The sequence below is a fragment of the Podarcis liolepis genome (assembly GCF_965112155.1).
Source record: "Podarcis liolepis genome assembly, chromosome: 16".
Lineage (NCBI taxonomy): Eukaryota > Metazoa > Chordata > Lepidosauria > Squamata > Lacertidae > Podarcis > Podarcis liolepis.
In genome coordinates, this window is record NC_139567.1 from 12961606 (window position 1) to 12984936 (window position 23331).

Here is a 23331-nt window from a genome sequence, read left to right on the forward strand (position 1 = left end):
GTATATTCATACCAATCAAAATATTTCATCCATTGTCAGGTAAAAATGAAAGTTAAGAAATTGTTAAACAGAGTCATCTGCCTCCACCCCCCCCCAAAAAAAACTTTCACATTTATAAATGGAACCAGGAGGCATTGGTTATTCCAGAACCCCAGTGTTAGTTTGCATATGCACTCTGCAGAAAAGTACAGCTGAGTAAGAGGTGCTCATCCCTTTGTATATAGGGGGAAAGCTTGGCTGCACTCAACAACAAACAGATTTTTCAAGTGCCAGCCTTAGAGGATGGATACCGTAATATCAAAAATGACACCCAGAATTAAAGACTAAAGTCATAATGCTTCTTTCTTTTCACAGTTCTAGGATTTAAAAAAGTACTTCCACACCAATTACTTTCTCCTGGGCAGATGCATGAGAAACTATTTCAGATTAAACAAACTTTATTTCCTCAAATTTCAGAGGAGTAGACATGGTAGCTTATTAAAGCAAACACATATAGACAGAAGAAAGTCTTGGGGCACTTTAAGAAGCTTTATTATTATGAATTGCATTCATTAGATGCATTTTTCAAAAAAGAGACCTAAAGTTCCTTGTAACGTGAAACATGCATTAAAACCAAATATAAACACCAGAACACAATAGAAACCTAAGCCTCACTTCTATAACATATTTAAAAGCAATATACTTATTGTGGCATAAATTTACATGGGCTACAGAATCCCACTTTCATGAACTGTGATCCAACTTAGATGTGGCTGGCTGGATCATGCTTCATGTCTTTAAATAATGCGGCACAACTTAGAGGAGCAGGTTTATTATGGCAGCAGCTTTCGTGAAGCTAACATCCCGGATAAAACTGTCTTCCAGGTGCCATGAAACATTGCTGATGCTCCCGCCTCAGCGCAAAACCTAACTGCTTCTTGCCTTGATTGAGTGGGCTGCTTGCTGCACGTAGCCCACACCAGCTTACTCGCACAATAAATCAGCGAGCCTTTAAAGGTGTCACACATGTGCGCACGTGTTTATTTGTTTCGCACATTGATGACCCGTGTTGTTGGGTTTTTTACAGGGTGTGTGGGCGTTGTGCATTGGGGAGGGGGTGTCCCCGCCACATTCAGCCTGCAGCTAACACCCGGCTCTTGCTTCGGATCCGATTCGTTTACACACAAACGCGCCCCACTTCCCGGTTCAGAGTACAGTGTGCGAAGACTCGAGGTTTTTCTTTTTACACGTAGCCGTAAAAACGAACCGATTGTAAACACCAAGCCTCACCATTTAACTGAAGAGCACCACCTCCTCCTCTCTGAGGGCCCTCAGCAGCTGCAGCAGCGTCCCCCGGCCCTACACTTTGCCCTCCTGAGGTGACCTGTATCTCCAAGCGCGCATTCACACGTACGCGCGCACACCCAGGGCTGGCCGGGCTCAAGGCATTCGGCCCGAAGCCCCGGCACTTCTTCGGCCTCTCTTCATCCCCTCACCGGCTTTTAACACACCCACCGTAGCCAACCCGCCCCCACCCCCCACCCACCCCCGCGGCTCCCCTCCTTCTCACCTCTCCTCAGCGGCAGCAGCGGCGCTGCCTGCGCCCATAGAGCCCTCGCTCCCACTCGGCAGCCGCCCCCCAGTACATTCCAGAGAGAGCAGGCGAGGCGGACGGGACCCTCCATCCAACACCGACCGACCAACCGGCCAGAGCAGACCGTCCCGTCCTGCGCCGCCGCCGCCAACGAACAACACACGACTCTCAAGCACTGACGGACTGATTGACTGAACTGAGGGAGGGAGGGAACGCGCCCGCGCGCGCCAGGCGCGCGCTCGGCTCCGCTCGCGAGGGTAGTTGGGTGGGTGCGTTAAGCCCCGCCCCATGGCCCGCTCGCGCCCGAGCGCAGCCTCTCACAGACGGAGAGGGAGGGGGGAGGCGCGCGCTCGAGGCTCCGCCTTCCTCCTCCTCCTCAGGAGTCGAAACGGCTGGGCTCGCGCCTCAAGCGCCGCCCACCGCGCTCGCTCAGCCAAACGGCGGTTTCCTTTGCCTTCCCGCGCTCCTCCCTCCTCCCGCCGCCGCAACACTCTTGGAATGTACCAATGGCGTAAACAAATGGAAGGTGGGGGGTGCGTGCGTAAAAGAGCGAAATCTCAATCCTGGCCGAGCCGCGTCCGTTGCTTAAGCGGAGATGTGAGGAACTTTGTGTAGGAAACGGCTGGCTTTCGAAGGGGGGGCGCCGCCGCTTGGAAGTCCGAGGAATGAACAGCGAAGGTGTTTCTCTCCGCCCCCCCGTACGAACATGGGCGTTGCCGTCCAGAAAAGGAGGCGGGGCTGCGGGCATGTGTAACTCTGTTTGACCTCCAGTTTTCTCAATGAGATCCAGCAACGTGCGAAGTTCGTGTATGGTTTGCTGTGGGCTTTATCGCTGCGCACTTTACTGAGATGAACGCTACGATTCTAGTGTCAGAAATAAACCCCATTTAGTTTAGTAGGACATGCTCCTAGGTAAGCAGGTGTGGGGTTGCAGTGTTGCTCCTTTATAAAACCCATTTTTTTTAAAAAAAATACGTGTGTTATTTATTCATAGAGCCAGTGCTTTTTTCTGGGGGGACGCAGGGGTACGCATACCCCTAAACATTTTGTGAATTTTTGCACTTTTGTCAATTTACTGTATTTATTTTTCCCGATTTGAACTATAAAATGGAGATTTTCTTGAGTCAAAATGAGAGTACTCCTAAACATTTTTTAAGGAAAAAAGCACTGCATAGAGGCATATGATAGCAGTTTAAAGTGACCAGAGCACCACAGGGCTCACATATGTGAGAGGCAGTGCGCTGCAGTGGTTAGAGTGCCAAACTAGGGCCTGGGAGACTAGGGTTCAAATACTCCCACACAGCCATGAAGCTCACTGAATATCCTTGGGTCAGTCACTCAGAGCCCTCTGCTCCTGCCCCGGAAGAGTCTGTCTGGGAATTATGCATCATGGAAGAAAGGAGAGATATAAAGGTAGCAATTAAACAAAAATAAACAAAGGGCAACTTGCTGCTGGGTCTGCTTGATGGCCTGTAGCTGTAGACAGGTGAGCTAGTAAATTATCTGAAAGTCTTCTGCAAGGCTGAGTTAATATATTTACCAGCAGCAGCAGCACGGAATGCTATATATCAGAGGTTCCGTTTTATGCCTGATGTCCCCAGAGGCCACAGTGATGATATGCATAACAAATTCTGAAATTAAAAATGGCCATGTGTCATAAATAAATAAAGCTACTCATTTGCTAACTAGAACTTCTCTCCTTGGGGAAGCTGAAAACCTTGAAAGGAGTGCCACGGGGTTGATTTTTTTGCACTGGCACAAAGCCAGTGTAATTCTAATGCCATAAATAAAATTCTACACTTGATACACAGAGTACAGTCTCCTGGTTTCATTTGCTATTGTTATTCCTTTCTTTGCCACACTTACCCATTCATAATGAAAGGAAAAAATTGAAATGTGCATTCATGAAATTCAACGCAGTATCTTATCTTTGCTCAAGAATGCATGCACCCCTATCCTGTACGTATTACCATCCCAGGAGTGATGATCTTACTTTCTAATAGCTGTAGCATTTGAGTAGCTCCTGCAATAACTCATGTTCTGATCAAGTTTACCTTTGGTCACTCATGCAAACATACAGCCCTGAACATGCCTTCTGTCTCCGATACATGTTTATTTGGAATTAAGACCATTGTGTCCAATGGGGCTTGTTCCCTAATAAGTTTGTTTAGCCTCTCCGACTATCTCTCTCCTTTAACATATAGAGACATAGGGAAGAACAGTAATAAAATATTTCTTCAATGACAATACACCATGGGCAATTCAGCTAGCTCCAGCTGGGGTGCTCATTTATATAGCACCCAAAAAGAGTGGAAATGTATCACCTCAAAAGAGGACACAGATTTGCAAAGAACTTACGTATCTAATTTATATGTAAAAAGTAAAGGTAAAGGGACCCCTGAACATTAGGTCCAGTCGTGGCCGACTCTGGGGTTGCGGCTCACATCTTGCTTTATTGGCTGAGGGAGCCAGCGTACAGCTTCCGGGCCATGTGGCCAGCATGACTAAGCTGCTTCTGGCGAACCAGAGCAGCACCCAGAAACACCGTTTACCTTCCTGCCGCAGTGGTACCTATTTATCTACTTGCACTTTGACGTGCTTTCGAACTGCTAGATTGGAAGGAGCAGGGGCCGAGCAACAGGAGCTCACCCCGTCGCAGGGATTCAGACCGCTGACCTTCTGATCAGCAAGTCCTAGGCTCTGTGGTTTAACCCACAGCGCCACCCGCACCCCCAATTTATATGTAATGATGTAAAATTAGGAAGAATTGCTATCATTTAACTAAAATACATCTCACAGTAGTGGGAACAACTATGGCCAGGTGTCTGCTTTTTCTTCTGTGCAGGTGTTCACTGTTGATCTCAAACTTCATGGCACCTGCTCACCATTCTTGGGGTTCTTTCTCTTTAAACAAGACTTAGATGCTTCCAATAGAGGAGTGTCAGCCCAATAGAGGACTGCCCATTGTAAATTAGGGCACCCACCCACCCTAGTGATATTATACGTCATCTGACTGTGGTTATAATCCACTTGAACATTGTGGAGTTGACAACGAAACAAACAAACAAAAACCCAATAGAAGCTTGTTTTTTTTCCTGTCTAAAAGAAGACAGATTGTGGCTGCTGCATGTTTGGCTGACTTTTAGGCGTTCTAAAAATAAGCATTTTTGGAAGGATCAACGTCGCTAGACAAAACAAGATTCTTTGTTGCAGGCCATATATATTGACATGAATAGTGAAGCAAAAACAAAGGGTTTAAATTAAGAAAAGCATTTTCAAAACCCCACCTCCACCAAGTTTTAAAATAAATATAATGGAAAAGGGGATCTCAGGAAATGGCTGGCTGTCATCCAGGTAAGTGCTTATAAATTGTAATACTATTAGCGGAAACATTTCTTTCAATGAGTGAAAATAAAAGGTTGTTGCTTCCATAAGAATTCATGGATAAACTTTATACCAACAGTGAACTCCTAACCAATAAGATATGCACTAGGATGCTAGGGAAGGGACTGACCATAATTGCCCTGCCCAACTTCTGCTTTTTGCTGCTGCCAGACTCCTCTGGAGTAAGGATTTGGGAGCCAGCTGTATGTGTCATCTAGCCTGGTGAGAGGACATCTCCCCTATGAGCTGTAAGCCAAGCTGCTTGCAGTACAGGAAAACTAGGAACTTTATTGTCAGTTGCCTCTTGTTTTGCTTTGTATTTACAGTACTTAAACCTATATTGTGGCGTGTGTGTTCTGGTAATACTGAATTTATTCTGTGTTTGTTAAATTACCATTTTTTGAAATTTACTGACATGCTCTATATTTTGTATATTTGTATTTTGATTTTTGGATGCTTGCTGTAAGCCACTTTGGGTGCAGCCCATTGTGGAAGAGTGGCATGTAAGTAGATTCAACCAACCAGGTCTACTGAGAAATAAGTCCTGCTGAAGTCAGTGGGGCTTGCTCCTAGGTAAGGGGGTTAGGACTGCAGCCTAAATTCTTACACAGATCAGGGGAAGCAATAGTGCCACTCTATTCTTCCTTGGTCAGACCGCACCTGGAATGCTGTGTCCAGTTCTGGATACCACAATTTAAGAAAGATATTGACGAGCTAGAAGATGTGCAGAGTGGGGCAACCAAGATGATCAAGGGTCTGAAACTCTGAATGGTTGATGGAGTTTGGAATGTTTAGCCTGGAAAAGAGGAGACTGAAATGAGATATGATAGCTATCTCGAGGGCTGTGACTTGGAAGACAGAGCAAGCTTGTTTTCTCCTGCTCTGGAGGGTAGGACTCAAAGCAATGGCTTCAAGTTCCAAGAAAGGAGATTAAACACCAGGAATAACTTTTTGACAGGAAGAGCTGTTGGACAAGAATGGACTTCTTTGGGACGTGGTGGATTCTTCCATCGGAGGTTTTTAAGCAGAGGCTGGGTGGTCATTTGTCATGGGTGCTTTAGTTGAGATCCCTGCATTGCAGGGGGTTGGACTAGATGTCCATTGGGTTCCCTTCCAACTCTACAGTTCTATGATTCCACAATGCCTGGTGTGGGATACCACTTTTGAATACGCCCACCACCACCAAATGAATAAAAACAGACTCCCTGTAAATAAATAAAGAAGCACACAAAGGTCTGTATAGTTAAAGCTATGGTTTTCCCTGTAGTGATGTAAGGAAGTGAGAGCTGGACCATAAAGAAGGCTGATTGCCGAAGAATTGATGCTTTTGAATTATGGTGCTGGAGGAGACTCTTGAGAGTCCCATGGACTGCAAGAAGATCAAACCTATCCATTCTGAAGGAAATCAGTCCTGAGTGCTCACTGGAAGGACAGATCATGAAGCTGAGGCTCCAATACTTTGGCCACCTCATGAGAAGAGAAGACTCCCTGGAAAAGACCCTGATGTTGGGAAAGATGGAGGGCACAAGGAGAAGGGGACGACAGAGGATAAGATGGTTGGATAGTGTTCTCGAAGCTACCAGCATGAGTTTGACCAAACTGTGGGAGGCAGTGGAAGACAGGAGTGCCTGGCGTGCTCTGGTCCATGGGGACACGAAGAGTCGGACACGACTAAACGACTAAACAACAACAACTTGGCCATTTTGCCCTTTGTACTGGTTGTCTATTTGCAGGGAGTTCATAAACAGAGTATTCCCATATGTGATCTCCCCGCATCTCAAGCTGCAGCTTGAAGTGCTGGTCTCTACCACCACTGATTCTGCTGCATCTGTAGATCAGGCCAGAGCCTGTTGGTAGGAAGAGAAGGTTATCATACACAGACAGCAGAGGGCAAGGAGAAATCTGAGGTCTAGCGCTGAGGGCCTTCTGGTGGTTCCCTCACTGTGAGAAGCCAAGTTACAGGGAACCAGGCAGAGGGCCTTCTTGGAAGTGGCACCCGCCCCGTGGAATGCCCTCCCACCAGATGTCAAAGAGAAGAACAACTTCCAGACTTTTAGAAGACATTTGAAGGCAGTCCTCTTTAGGGAAGCTTTTAATGTTTAACAGAGTACTGTATTTTAATACTTTGTTGGAAGCTGCCCAGAGTGGCTGGGGAAACCCAGCTAGATGGGTAGGGTATAAATAATAAATTAGTACAGTGGTACCTCGGGTTAAGTACTTAATTCGTTCCAGAGGTCTGTGCTTAACCTGAAACTGTTCTTAAGCTGAAGCACCACTTTAGCTAATGGGGCCTCCTGCTGCTGCCGTGCCGCCGGAGCACAATTTCTGTTCTCATCCTGAAGCAAAGTTCTTAACCTGAAGCACTATTTCTGGGTTAGCGGAGTCTGTAACCTGAAGTGTATGTAACCTGAGGTACCACTGTATTAGTATTAGTATTATTAGTATTAGTATTAGTATTAGTATTAGTATCATCGCAACAGGGAGAGCCAGGTAAAGAGCACATTAAGCTGCTAGGACTCAGGAAACCCCATGGTTTTCAAGGACATGGAACAGTTCAAGAGTCAGCCCTACACCTCATTTCTTGGAAGAGCTGTGGTTCAAACCCACCTGTGGCTGATGTGCTTCCTTTATCCCAGCCCAGTCCCCAGAAGGTTTATGGATGCCTGAGCTGGCTATCAGAGAAATAGGAGGCAACACCTTTTTTGTATGTAGCCTATGGTTTAAATATCTTTCCTTGATGTGTAAGATAGATTCCAAATGAGCTTTTCAAATATTTTATCCCACTCTTCTTCCAAGAGCTTAGAATGGTACCCCTCTCCCATGTTTTAAGCCAAAACAACCATGCGAAGCAGATTAGGCTGAGAATAACTGGCCCAGGGCTACCCGAGGAGCTCCATGGCTGGGCAGAGATTTGAACATGTGTCTCTCCAGTCTAAATGCTCTGTCCGCTATGCCATACTGAAATAACTTTGGGCTCTTTTTGAGACTGTGTTTTTAAACAACTGGGTGATGTTTCTGGCAGTTTTAAGAGCTTATTTCACATTACATCAGCTTTCAAATGAACTTGTGGCATGACTAAAATGAAGTGTGTGTGTGTGTGTGTGTGTGTGTGTGTGTGTGTGTAGTGGAACTGCCCTTGAGGATGGTGAAATCTTTCCTTACTCATCAGACAAAATTAGTTAATGTTTCCTGAGTCTGCTGCAAAGCTGAAAAGCAAATGTATATTCATCCAGCAAATCTCTGCAAACAAGACAAGGACAAAATAACCACAAATCAAAAAGTGAGGAAAGCTATTTGCATGGAATAGAAGACATGGCTAGCATGTTTTCTCTAGATGGCCTCTGTTAAATGTGGCTTGCTTCACTTAGATACTCCACTTGCCTGCTTCACTTAGATACCCCTTTTTAAAATTTCTTTGCTCTGTAGAGAATAATGATGCTAAGGGAGTGAATCAAATCCAGTCCCCTGCCAGGATGTACTCTATACCCCAGCATGGTGCTCTCTCTGCTTCTCCTCCAGTTCCCTAAGGAAAGGACAGTCCTGCTGACAGCAGCAGCTAAAACCCAGGCAGAGATCCTTAAAGGCAGGCCACAATGCAATTTTCTATGGTCTCAGATTAAACATCCTTTCTCCCCCGCTACCTGTCTGTCGGAGTGCTGCGGAGGGGATGTATAATCAGCGGAGGCTATTCATTCACCTCCATTCACATTCTTCTACCTGCATTCCTGGATATGTTTCCCATCCCACATTTATTTCAGCTGGATTTGTCAGAAGCTTAACTCGGAGCTAATTAGCACCCTAGAATGGCTGTCTTTTCTATTAGGGTAGCTCCACAAAAGGTTTACCTTGTGATTAAAGTTGGGTGCCTCGGGACAGCACCCTTGAATGCATCCTTCTGCATTCTTTCAGAATTAAGCCTGGAGGAGGAGGGTGGAGTGGTGGGGGAAAACACCCACATTTTCTCTAATCCTAAGAAAAAACAAAAACAAAAAAAAGCCCTGAAAGAGGACTTAACTCCTTTCTAAAAAGTTAAATCACTTAACTCTGCCTGACCTGTTGCCAGAAGCCAGGAAGCTGAACCAACAGAGCTTCTGTCTGTGATCCTTCAGCACAAAAGATCCTCTGCTTCGGGGCTTTGTTTTTATTTAGGTGGAGTGACTTGCCTTTGACACCCCAGTTCCCCTCCTTCAATAAATCCAAATGACTGAAAATAACAAGGGCAGAGCCCGAAAACCACTTGTAACCGCTATGTCACTGAAGTTAATGGGATTTACAAGTTTGTGAATGGTTTTCCAGGCTGCAGCAAAACTTGTTAGGAGATTTCTATTTCTTCAATAAGAAGGTATTATATTGGGCAAAACTGCTATGCCAAACATTGCATCTTGCAAACGCACACACTGTATAGTACTTGGGTAGCCTCAATTAGCTCTGTTTGTTTTTCTCCGGGCTTTTTCTGGGAAGCAGGACCAAAATTATCCTATAAAATAAATAACAGTGTAGCCCAGTGTGTTTATTATATAACCCAGGCTTCCTCAACCTCGGCCCTCCAGATGTTTTGACACTACAATTCCCATCATCCCTGACCACTGGTCCTGCTAGCTAGGGATCATGGGAGTTGTAGGCCAAAAACATCTGGAGGGTCAAGGTTGAGGAAGCCTGATATAACCTGTATATGAGGGAAAAAGACAGCCACCTGCAAGTTGAGCCTCTATCTAATGATGGTCTTGATAACTGGGCAGAATCTTAAGGGACTTGGCAGTTCTTCGAATAAACACTACCCATTCCAATGGGCGTGTTTAAATACTAGTAAATGTTGAATCACAAAATCAACATATATTGATAACCTGCCTAAATCTCAAATTAAGCATGGTAACTTCATTCATCAAAGCATACTCAGTCCCCTTTGCCACACTCAGTTTAAGATTCACTTGTGGGGGGGAAACCTGTGCTGAGAATCTATAGAAATCCCTCAAGCCACATTTTGGAGATGGGTTGACGTTCTCCAGGCCGAGTCCTGGGTACTCAGAAAGGCCTAGTTTCTTCTGCACCTGTGTGCAGAGACAGGCAAGCTGATGTTGCTAGCAGCTGGGATAGAGACATGCTGTTTTTGATGACAGCTAATGGCGAGTTTCTTTTACTCCATGGCAGAGCAGCTGCTTTTGGCCATGAGTTTGAGCATCAGTTGAATAGATTCCTTGTACTGTAGCCAGACTCTTAATGCGGTGACTCTTGCTGTAATTTTTAAAAGGTCCATTATTCAATAATTCCTTGTCCCGGGAGAAACTACAGGAGCAGAGGAGGTGGACCCCAAAATTGCCAAAGGTAGGCTGTAGGTAGGAGAGTGCCGTCTGTGGCTCTTGACAAAAAAGACTTCATGTGGCCCCATGGAAAGATGTTGTCTTACCATGACAATGGGCACCGCACACACTTTAAACAAACATTTTGAAATAAGACTGGGAGGATACTAGAAAATCTTGTTGAAAGATATGATCTAAGAGGGCTTTCTTCCCACCATCCAAAACTCCATTACTCAGACACCAATGACTCAGCCACACCACTTAAGAAGATGTATTATTATTATTCTCAAACTGAAATTTATAGGCGATTAGATTAAAAACTAACATGCCATATTCGTTTCTAATGAAACGAGATTTTTGATTAACGACCTGCTGTTTAAAGCAATCCCCTTGGAATGAGCTGTTCTCAAACACTAGCTATGCTGCCAGCCGCACACAGCCTCCTGCTCACTGTAGGGGTGTATGGGTATGTTTTAAAATCTAATTACTTACTAATCAACACATTCTCAGAATGTGTTTCTGCCAGATGTAGGGTACTGATATGACTACACCAAGAGGGAAATTGACCCAACTCAAATCATGTACCCCTGTGGCTCTCCACATGTCGTTGGACTCCCATCAGCCCCAAACACTATGGCCAATGGCAAAGGACAACAGGAGTTGTAGACCAACTGCACTTGAAGGGCCACAGGTTCCCCACTGCTGTTCTGGACCTTCCCTGGTGGGCTTATATTCTCTGTTTCCATCAATAGACTCACCCACCTGTGGGAACCGTATATGGATAAGCATCGTGATGCAGGTGGCACTCAGGTTCTCCTCTACATCTGCCATGCATGCTGACGGTCTTCATGCTGGATCTCCATTGTTGGATTGGAACAAACAGCTTGGGGTGGGATCTATGTTTTGCTCAGAGTAGACCCAACACAATTTATATGACCAGGTTAGGCCCATTCATTTCCATGAGTCTACGTGGAATAAAACTTACCTGTGAGAAATGGTATCTCCAGTGTGACTACAGAGCTTTGGGAAACCACTCTACTGTTCACCACCTGCCAAGGCCATGAAATTATTTCAGCTGGATCCATTAATGGACCCCACTTCCTGTGCATTCCCACCACTCAGACCACACCACACTTTGTGGTGACTCCATGTAGATGGGGCAGTGGGACTGTGCTTGCTTGCTAGCCTTCCCCTATACCTGAGTTCGACATAACCTGTGAAAGGGCCTATATCAGGAGTCACCAGTTCTGTGCCCAGGGGAGACTGTGACACCTCTGAAGGCTTCGGAGGTGTCTCTGGACAAGTGGCCCAGACTCTGAGCTTTCCTTTAAAAAGAAAAAAGCTTCTAGCCTTCCTAGAAAGTTATAGGGCAAAAAATGCAGGTACTTTCAAAGCTGTTTCTGTGAAATGAGAGTGATTACCATGCATCTTTTTCCTGGGGGTGGTTGTCCCTCGCATTTTGTGTTATGCCACGCTACCCCAGATAAACCATTTTGTGCTGTGCCCACCCTCTCCATGATAGCTGTTTTGTGACTGGCACCCCAGCACCCTCTCAAAATTCAAAATGGGCCCACTAGTCCAAAAAAATTTGTGACCCCTGACCTACTTGCACACCCAGAGATCGTAAGCACGGACTCTGCAAACATAATTGGGATTCTGCCTATTCAATGAGCTCTCTGATCACTGATGCTGCTGAATAGTAAGATACATGCTTTGCAGGCAATAAGTCCTAGGCTGAATCCTTGGTATCGTCAATTAAAAGAATCAGGTAGCAGGTGATGGATAAATGTAGCTCAGTGGCAGAAAACATGCTTTGCAGACAAAAGGTTCCAGGTTCAATCTCTGGTATCTTCAGGTATAGCTGGAAAAGACTCCTGTCTGAAACTTTGGAAAGCCACCATCAATAACTATAGATAATAGTGAACTAGATTAACCCATGGTGTGAATTGGCACAACCGTCTATCAGCCAGAGTTGATCAGTCGGAGTCCTCTAAATATTGTTGACTCTACCTCTCATCATTCCTTGCTTAGTATGGCCAACAGTCAGGAATGATGAGAGTTGTAGTTCAGCAAATCTGGAAATAATTCTGACCTAGATAGATCAATGGCCTAAGTCAGTATAACGTACTTTCCTGTGTACAGAATCTACATACACATAAAGTGTGAAGCCAAACACATATAAGGAGTGGAGCCAACAGGCTCTCTCGCAGACCCTCCAAGTGTCCCTATTTTCCAGGGACAGTCCCGGATTTACAGAAGCCACTGTAGTTTCTGATTTGATCCGGAATGTCCTGCTTTTCCTTAGGACATCCCTATTTTCATCAGAGAAATGTTGGAAGGTATGTATGTGCAAAGAGTTGCAACGAGCGTCATAATTATTGTGGAAAATACTGATAAGAATCACAGTCGCTCTATGATAATCTCAGAGAAGCACCAAAATAACTTGCCTTGGTTCACTATCAAAAATCTGGTTTCCTCCTGTAGGTTTTGGTAAATCGAAAGTACTTTGACTCTGAAGAGCCTTGTTTTCATTTTCAAACCCAACCAAGTGAAAGTTTCCTAACTGCTAACACAATAACTCATGTAGGATTATTTTAAAACGCACACACAATACAGCACCCCCCACCGGGTGGAACATTGGGGCAGTTTTTTAAATAAATGTAACTGCCCAATTTGCAGGACAATTTTTTAAAAAAATTAAACAAGGTAAAAAGTATGTACATTATGAGTCATTGGGCATGCTTGGTATCTTTCGCACTTTCAAGCATGGCAGTCCTTTGAATGATGAAAATGTTTTGCTAACAAGTCCTGGCAATGTTGTTTTTTGGTCTGCTCCCCCTTCCAGAAACGGCCTGCGAATTGGCACAAAGAGTGCAAAGTTGGCAAGACTTTTTGAGATCATATCTTGAGCATGCCGTAGCACAAAGCATTTATTCTGCCGCAACTGAATACAATATTGTTTGCTGTCCAAGACTTCAAGAAAGACTGCAATCTGCTTTTTCTCTTTCCACATTCAATATTAAATTCAGTGTGCACACACTCACTCTGTCACACACGCGCGCGCGCGCGCGCACACACACACACACACATTCTCTTTAAACATCTTAATGTTTCAGCTTGCACCACTTGTGCCTTTTTTCCATTTTGGCATGGCATTACAGAGACGTTTTAAAAGGAAGATGGAAATGTGAGAAGAAATCTGTGCAATAGATTTTTTTAAAAAAATAGAAGCAAATAGTTTAACAATCATCTATAGAACAACAGGAATTGCACTCCATGCCAGCTATGGGGTGGGGGTGGGGGGGTAAAGAAGTACCATGTTGTTTGCCTTTAATATAAGCTTATAATAGCCTCAAGAAAAAGAAAAGGGGGAGCTATGGGAAAAAGATGTCTTCTTACCATTTTTTTCTTTAAAGAAATGAATTTTTCTATCAAGAAAGATTTAAGGATCCTTAAAAGAAGTGTTCAGGTCTGAGTGCAACCAAAACTGGGCTGCTGTAGTTCAACAAGGTAGCAGAGCAAGCCATTGGCTACAGTGGCGGAGCAAGTCAATCGGGCGCCTGGGGCGGCGAACGTGCCCTGCACCATAGCTGTCAACCGTCCCTTATTTGGCGGGAAAGTCCCTTATCCCAGCGCCGTGTCAAGCTGCTGTCCCTTATTGATGATGTCCCTTAAATTTCCCAGGTTTCAAAGGAAGCAGCTCCTCTCCCTCCCTCCCTGCCAGCCAGGGAGGAGGAAGGCTCCAACTGTGTTGCTTGGCTGCGTTGCTCACCCAATAAGGAGTCTAAGAGCGACTGTGGGGTGGAGCTTGTATGCCTTGTGCTGATCAAATTGGCCGTGTTCCCTGGGGACTCGCCTTTGCTCAGCGCTTCCCAGCGGAGAGGTGATGGTGGTTTTCCTTGCTGCATCCCCTTTGCCGGGTTGCTGAGCTGTGGGAACCACTGCTTGAGGCTTCGTTTGGCTGCTGGCTGGGCTTTCTGCCTTTGGCTCGGAGGGGCTCGGAAGTTGAACATACCTGTGCTTGGAAAATCCCTTATTTTGGCTGCTGATCCCTTACTTTCGAGGCTGCTGGTCCCCTATTTTCAAATCTGTAAGTTGACAGCTATGCCTTGCACCCAGGGGCGCAGCCAGCTGCCCACGGGGCGAGCTGGGGCAGGACACTCTGCAGGGCCTCTGAGGAGTCTGCCTGCCTCCTCCCACTAAGCCGCCCTATAGCTGAGGGGGGAGGTGGCAGGTGGGCTGTTTGGGCCACCGCGTCACTCACAGGAGAGATGCGTGGCTCGGGCGTGCTGCAGGCCCCATGGTGAGTGCCACCTGGCATGTTGTCATCCCCGTCAATGGTGACACCCAGGGCGGCTCGCCCCCCCCCATTCCTCCGCCCCTGATTGGCGATGTTCATATGTCATAATAAGCTGGAATTTCTTGATTATCGCAAGCCATCGGATGGTTGTGTATCCACATTCCTTGCACAAGATACAGCAGCAGCATTGCACCACAGAAGCATCTGTTGTTAGCTCAGTTGGTTAGAGCCTGGTGCTGATAACACCAAGGTTGCGGGTTCGATCCCCATATGAGACAGCTGCGTATTCCTGCATTGCAGGGGGTTGCACTAGATCAGGCACATCCAACTCCCAAGAGACTGCAATCTACTCCCAGTAGAAAATAAATAGCAGTTATCTACCTATTGTCAGTCGAGGGGGGACACACCAGAGAGTTGTTGAGCTTTTTTTAGGTGAGGCTAACAAACGACAAATGGACGTCCATTAGATGCATTAGATAGAGCGAGGACAGCGGGAGCCGGAGACTTTCACCGTGATCTTTTTTTATCCAGCTATCAACAGGGATCACGCGATCAACCGTGAATGACTGCGAACATCTGGGGATCTACCTGTCGATCACGGTCGACTGGCTGGACATCCCTGCACTACATAGTCCTCAAGGTCCCCTCCAACTCTGCAATTCTATGAACCTATGAGGTTCTTTGCTTACGTTACAGAAACTGCCACCATTCATACTGAGGAGGACCCTCAAACATCAAGCAAACGCCTTTGGCAGAAAGTAACACCAACAGAGTTTTTAAAAAGAACCACCCTGGCTGTGTAAATATTCACAGATTACTCATTTTTCCACAGGTGTTGGTAACTTTTCTGGGAGTGAATAAACTAGTGGCATGGCACTAGTGATCACATGACCATGCTGGGTGGCATAGGAGCTCCTTTTGGCCATTAAACTTCTTTCCCATGAAGCCTCAGTGTCACATAAATACCCCAGCAGCCCAAGGCATAGTCAGAAGGCACACAGAATCATAGAAGGGACCCTGAGGAACATCTACTCCAACCCCCATATGATACAGTCCGCTTTGTTGAGCCCAAGCAGGCCTGGTCTTGGTTAGCTTGGATGGGAAAATGCTCAGACGCCCTCTGTAAGTTGCCTTGAATATTTGAGAAAAAGGTCAGCTATGTAGAGAAAGGACTACTGTAAAAACATATTGAAATATACTCAGAGTTGAGTGTGGATTTCATGCTCTTTATGCAGCTCATAGTAGTGAGGAATGCAAGATCCCCCAAAATATCTGCTTTATATACATTATTTACACAATGGGGCGCACGTGATTGGCTAATTCTGAGGTTCTCCTGTAGGCCAATCAAGTTGCGGATTCACTTCCATCTGGAGCTGGATTGGGTGGCTCCTGTGGACCAATCATACTGCTGCATTGTTGTAGGACCAGACTGCTGCATTCTGGACCCTATTGTTCTAGGATCAATCAGACTGCTGCCTTTTGGATCCTATTCAACTCAGTACATAACACATATCCATGCAGTGGTGTAGTGGTCCGGGACTATGGCAGGTTGAAGATAGGGTTCCTGTCTTCACTATCCTCGGTCCCTGCTCCTGCCAACCTAGCAGTTCGAAAGCACGTCAAAGTGCAAGTAGATAAATAGGTACTGCTCCAGTGGGAAGGTAAACGGCGTTTCCGTGCGCTGCTCTGGTTCTCCGGAAGTGGCTTAGTCATGCTGGCCACATGACCCGGAAGCTGTACGCTGGCTCCCTTGGCCAATAAAGTGAGATGAGTGCTGCAACCCCAGAGTCGGTCACGACTGGACCTAAGGGTCAGGGGTCCCTTTACCTTATAATTATAAGATTACTGTATAATCTGAGAAGATTTTGTAATCTGGAGAAGAAAAAGCTAAGGAATAAACCCTATACAAATCCCGAGTGGGGTCCCTAAGGCCTTACAGTGGGATGACGCCTTGTAGGCCTCCTTCCGGCAACGCCTGCGGCCAGCGTAGTGCCATGCAACTTGTTCAGTTAGCACAAACATTTTTGCTTGTGGAACCTTTCCCCTGCCCTTCCCCGGCCTATCCCCTTTACATGAAAAGGCGGATCCAGAAAGGCTTGCCTTTAACAGATTCAGCTTTATTTCTGTCGCTGGAAGGCCGCATTCCAAGGATGACTGCAGAGCAAGGATGATGTTTAACCTAGCAGTCTAGAATCCCAAAGCATAATATTTACAGCAGTCTTCTTGCAGCAGCAATTACCCTCATTAACTCAGGGCTCGGCCACTTGCCTCCTGCACTACGAAGCAAAACAAAAGCTATCCAAGGCAGGAATACAATTGCAGGATGCATCAGCCAGAAGAGGATAATGGTGCTCCTCAAAGCCCTAAAAGGTTATATTACTGGCCCCTTGTTGTAAAAAGACAGGGTGGGGGGGGGGGAGGAGGGAAGGAGTAAGTAAGGGGAAGCGGGTAAACAGAGATGTTAACTCATCCAATCTCTTCCAACTAGTAGTTGCTGACAACAAAGTTAAAAGGACAGAGGAGAGAGATTGATGAGTCCAGGAGGTGTTTTTACTTAAAGCCTGTAAAAGCTGTGTATGTGTCACTCAGAAAAGCCTGTGCGATGTTATACACGCCACCAAATTGTGGAGCTTGCTGTGTGTATCCCAACAGCCGCAGAGTCTCTGCTTCCAAAGCAAACAACATCTACTCTTGTCAAGATTTCTGGGAGGTGGTTGGGGGTTTTTTTAAGATGCGCTCTCTCTCTCTCCCCCCCCCCCACCCCCGGTCTTTACGTAACACGTGAGATGTGTGGTGAGACACCTCTGACTGCTTATCAGCTGAAATGCCTCGTATTATTTAGGAAAGTTCAATGCGCTAGAATTCTTGGCGGTCTAGACATTAGGGAAATGATAAGGGCGAAACAGGGCAAGCCACGTTTCTATGGAAACAGGAAGTGGCAGGATTCCCGAAAAAAAAAATGGCTGCTGTGTTGTGAATGGTGGACTACTCCATCAGAGAGTGTTTACTCTGTGCTTGTCTATATAAATAGCTACTGCTGTTTTAAGTTTTTGTTGGGGCTTTTGCACTGTGAAAGGATTCCACCGGCCAAGAATAAAATAAACAGAGCTATGGGCTTCAGGCCTCTGTTTTTGTTTTCTTCTTTAGATAGCACATTGGTTCTCTCACCATTTGGGATTACTCCAGATTTCCACTGTCCGCGATTCTCTTCTTTGTTTACAATGATTAAGCTGCATTTTAAAGCCCCATAAAAACAGACACATTTCATCACTGTGACTTGCTTAAGGGTTTTGAAAACGACTCCTCTAATAAATGCTAACTTCCCGATGAGGACAATTATTCTTGGTGGATTAAAGGCCAAATAAACAGGATCAAGAACCCGTTAATAGAAGAGCTTCTGTTGAAAAGAGACTGGGAAGCGGAGGCTTGGTGAGGTCTGCAGCTCCTACAAGTGGCCCACATTGCGGTTATTTGGGGGACTGGGTGTGTTCCTACCTGTTCAGTGTGATAGATCAGGTTAACTGTGATTCCAGCGCAGACTCCTGACAGCATGGGATGGAAAAGCCCTTGTAGGCAAGATATGATCTGAGGGCTTCCATTGGGCTTCCATTGACTATCCTTCCCTGATACAGAATGTTTAAGGAGCAACCATCATAGTTCATGTATTGGGTAAGCGCCACTGTCACCACCAGCAAGTCTGATCTGCAATACATCATTCCCTTTCCTCTCTCAATACAGCAATCACCCCCAAGAAGAAAAGTAAGAACTGGTGTGGTGTACATTGCCATGTTCAAAGCAGTTGCACATGCCTAAAGGATTGCAGAAGCTCTTCTACAATGGGAATGTTTAAGCAAGGGCTAAGAAGCACTGGCTGTACAGAGCATAGCAATTGTGGGTGTATTAGGGTTGCCATACGCCCAGAATTTCCTGGACAGATCTGGAATACTGCAGTTGGCAGCAGTGTCCTGGCGGAAATAGGTCAAATGTCTGGGAAAATCTGTTCATATGGCAGTGCCCATTTTCCATAGAAATAGCTCAAAAATTGCATTTTTTGCGATTTTGCAAAAAAAACCTCAACTTTGGGCAAAACTAAAAAAATCTCAACAACTTTTTCAATGTTTGAAATATGATAACCCTAGTTGTATCCAATGTAGCGTTAAATTAAAGTCACTTAGCTAAGGCTGCCATATGTCTGGAATTCGTCCGTCGGGTCCTGGCAGAATTTCCTGGGCATATAGTAAAATAAACTTTTGCAACTGGATTTTCACTTTTTGAAATATGGCAACCCCGTTGGAGGAGACTCTTGAGAGTCCCATGGACTGCAAGAAGATCAAATCTCTCCATTCTTAAGGAAATCAGCCCTGAGTGCTCACTGGAAGGACAGATCCTGAAGCTGAGGCTCCAATACTTTGGCCACCTCATGAGGAGAGAAGACTCCCTGGAAAAGACCCTGATGTTGGGAAAGATTGAGGGCACAAGGAGAAGGGGACGGCAGAGGACGAGATGGTTGGACAGTGTTCTCGAAGCTACTAACATGAGTTTGACCAAACTGCGGGAGGCAGTGGAAGACAGGAGTGCCTGGCGTGCTCTGGTCCATGGGGTCACAAAGAGTCGGACACGACTAAATGACTAAACATCAACAAATACGGTATATGGGTCCCACAGTCAAAATGTTTGAAATATATGCTGTGGCAAATAAACCACATAATTGACCTGGGACACCTCACAATCAACCAGTAGATTGCGGTCAACCGGTTGGACATCATGAGCTATACCATTCATGGAGCTGGTGCAGTTTCTTCCTGTCTTTTTTCTTTCTGTAGTTTCCATCGGGAGGGAAATTTTTCCACCACAGCAACAAAAGGGAACGGATGGAGAAACATAAGAGTGTTCTTCTGCCATTGTAAGAACCTGGCAAAGTATTAGATAAGGTCTAAATCTTCCCGCCCAAGATTTAGGATTGCCACCTTCAGTCTGAAGCCTCTTCCCTGCTAGCCCCAAAATAGCAGCCTCAATATCATTCTTGGCATCCAGTCATTCCATGTGGTTTTATTTTTGAAGACAGTGGATCAAAAGACCATCTTTAATTCCATGCAAATACATGCTGGATGCAGGGAAGCCTCCCGCATTCCCCTGCTCCAGCATAGATCAGAACAATAACTGCGGCAAATTCAGAATCCTCTCGACATCTAGTGTCTCTTCTGCACAGTTTACAAGCCTACATAATGAGAAAAGGAGCAGCTTGGATCAGTCTCTCCTCTAGAGAGAAGATACTTTTATCACTCGCTCATCATCACAACAAGTCCTTGTCAGGCCCCATGTTGACAATCTGATCAAAGCTGCCAGAGACAAAAATAAATGAATTTCAAAGGCTGCCACTCAGACATGCAGGAGTCTCCCCAGGCTTCAAGTGATGCACTGAAGCTCTCATTCTCTCTAGCCTGATGCTTGTTCTGTAGTCTTTTAGGCTCCAAAAATCCATCAGCAGCGTAAGGGCCCATTTTAACTTTGATGAGTTGCAAGCTATAAAAGCCAGATTTGCTTGCTCCTGAAACAGCCTTTGTATACGCTGCTTCTAAGCACATAACTTTCATATGCTACAGCACGGCTCATTTCTATGAAAAGGTCTTGTGCTGTTATATAGAAGCTGTTCCAATATTTAGCAGTTTCCAGACTCCTTGCATTTTATTTCTTACTGACCTCACTAGTGACAATCTCTGCTGCTAGGCAGACACACTTGTTTATTTATTTCCCACATTTTTATCTAAGGAGCACAAGATACCATACCTGGTTCTCCCTCTCTTCCTCTATCCTCACAATAACAGGTTGACAGGTTGGGCTGGAAGGGACGTGGGTGGCGCTGTGGGTTAAACCACAAAGCCTAGGGCTTGCCAATCAGAAGGTCGGTGGTTCGAATCCTCGCAACGGGGTGAGCTCCCGTTGCTCGGTCCCTGCTCCTGCCAACCTAACAGTTCAAAAGCACGTCAAAGTGCAAGTAGATAAATAGGTACCACTCCGGTGGGAAGGTAAACAGTGTTTCCGTGCGCTGCTCTGGTTCGCCAGAAAGCGGCTTAGTCATGCTGGCCACATGACCCGGAAGCCGTACGCCGGCTCCCTCAGCCAATAAAGTGAGATGAGCGCCACAACCCCAGAGTCATCCGCAGCTGAACCTAACGGTCAGGGGTCCCTTTACCTTTACCTTTAGATTGGGCTGGGAGGCAGTGACTAGCCTAAGGTCACACAGTGAGCTTCCTAGCCAAGTGGGGATTTGAACCCTAGTCTCCCAGGTTCTGGACTGACACTCTAACCACTACACCATGCTGCCTCTCATATTATGCACCTGTAGCTGTAACTCAGGATAACAATTCATGCATCTGGTGAAGTGTAGTCCATGAAAGCTTATGTCGTAATAAATTTGTTGTTGCCACAAGATTCTCTGCTGACCTTATTAGTCCCAACTTTCCAAGCTGACTATTGAGCAATATCAAGCCGTCACACTATGGCATATCTCTGCAGAAGGTTGGACTAGATGACCCCTGGGGTCTCTACAATTCCAGAATATCATGAAAATAAACAGGCACACATCTGTCTTGGAATATTAGCCAGGGTTTATTGACACAACTACTTGATTTTTTTTTAACCTTCCTACTAATTTGGGCAGGCTTTCCCCCCTCTTCCTCTCTCCAGGGCCAGATCTAGGTTTAATGAGGCGCTGGCCTAAGCGACTGAAAGTAATGGGGCACTTCATATGTCCAGCGGTCCTTTGTCAACAATTCTCACTGTTTTTTGTGTTGAATGTATGCTATATGGTAATTTATGGACCTAACAGGTATCTAAAGCCATTTGCACATGCAGAATGTAGGCACCTTATATATAGAAATGAGCAAACCAGTGATATGTTAGGCAGCAGGCGGGGCCCATTACGTACATCATAGGAGTCTGCACAACACAAAACACTGTTGCTGTATGTAGGTTTTATTTTATTTGGTTTTTATCTTATATTTTGGAAATATACACCCAGTATTTTTTCCCCTTTAATTTTTTTTGGGGGCCCCCCAAGAGAGTGGGACCCTAAGCTTTAGCTTGTTTAGCTTATATGTAAATCCAGCACTGCTTCTCTCACAATACTAACATGGCAAGCTGAGCATGGACATCACATCAGTATGAGCAGATACTGATGCCTGGCCTAATCATGAGAAGCTATATTGATTTTCATAGCAGCCCCATCCAAGGCACTTACAGCCCAAAATATACTACAGTCATACCTTGGGTTACGGACGCTTCAGGTTGCGCAATTTCGGGTTGCGCACCGCGCCGAACCCGGAAGTACTGTAATGGGTTACTGTGATGGGATGATGAGCTGCTTGTGCGTAAAAGCGTAGTCCCTCAGAGTCTGTGCAAGTTCACAAACCTCTGTCTGTGACGGAGCCCCTCAGACATGGCTGCTCTAGTCACTTGCAGATTCCGACAGTGGTTGTTTTCGGAATCGTTTCCAGCATAAAAGCTCCTTAACGGAAACACGTCTTCTGGACTCACGGCGTGACAGTTTCCGGCGAGGCGTGGGTCTCCCTATGGGAGCTTCAGATACCTCCCCACTGTTCTCGCTGGAAGTGTCTCTGAGCCCTCCCTCCTTCTCGCATTCCCTCAGAGATCCACTCCTCCCCCTGCTGGTTCCTGCTTCAGCTGTTGAGTCTCTCCCAGCCTCCCTGAGCCCCTCCACCACCTGTTCCTCGGATGGCAGTTCCCTGACAGTTACTTCCGGGTTTCGGTGCTTGCACATGCACAGAAGCGCTAAATCGTGCTTTGTGCATGCGCAGAAGTTCCGAATCGCAACCTGCGCGTGCGCAGCCATGGTGCTGCGGGTTGCGGATGCAGCAGGTTGTGAATGTGCTTCCCGCATGGATCACGTTCGCAACCCAAGCTTCCACTGCACTAGGCTGCCAAGGGCAGGATGTAGGCAGTCTTTTCTTTAAATGGCTTTGGGACCTTTAGAAATAAGAATCCATACCCTCCAAGCTTTATCCGATGGAAATAGGGACATCCCATTCCATAATTATAATTTTACTTTCTATACCCCGCATGTCTTACTGGGTTGCCCCAGCCACTCTGTGCAGCTTCCAACATATATTAAAACATAATAAAGCATTAAACATAAAAAACCTTCCCTAGGCAGGATTGCCTGTGGGGGTCGGATAACTCCAAACCGTCCAACATTTACATTCCGGGATCAAATCTGAAACTGGGACTGCTTCTCTAAATCAGGGATGTCTCTGGAAAATAGAGATACTTGGAGGGTCTGAGAATCTGTAGCAGATCCCCTGGTGCTAATTTGGTGCTAGGAAAATACCACCCAACCACCCCCTGAGCATTTTGGTCAGTACTAATGGTTGGATGTTTCTACTCCAAGTATATTTTTAATATCTTTACGTATTTTTATAATTGTATTCTGTTCTTGTTGGAAATTGCTTGAGGACTTTTGTTGCAGGAAGAGATAAATAAATTTAATAAACCTAAACCCAGAAGGGACTGGCCGCCCTAGCAGGTGGGTCGCTATTGCTTACTGGGAGGTGGAGGCAGCAGGGAGGTCAGCATGGAGCAAACACGCTTGCAGGAGTTCTAGATGGGCTTCACCACTGTGTTTGCACCGCATCAACCTCCCTCCTGCTTTCCCCCTCTTCCTCCCCTCTGTTGTAAGTGTTACAAGCAGCTGGTCCACAGATCAAACTAAACCCAGGAAGTGTGAATTGTCTCTGAGGTATTACCTGCTGCTTTGCCCC

The 23331-nt window shown here is 45.9% G+C and overlaps 1 protein-coding gene across 4 annotated transcripts in view; it reads right to left on the bottom strand.

The window, feature by feature from the left end:
- CDON (cell adhesion associated, oncogene regulated) overlaps window positions 1-23331 on the bottom strand; it is a 119006-nt gene that overhangs the window by 57189 nt on the left and 38486 nt on the right. For 2 of the 4 annotated variants that reach the window (XR_014520205.1, XM_083480360.1), the window contains exon 1: window positions 1550-1827. The exons of 1 other annotated variant lie outside the window; for it this stretch is intronic. The gene's annotated coding sequence lies outside the window, so the exon portion shown is untranslated. Of the gene's footprint in view, window positions 1-1269; window positions 1413-1549; window positions 1828-23331 lie in introns of those variants that run through there. One more of the 4 variants, XM_083480363.1, reaches the window with a different exon arrangement.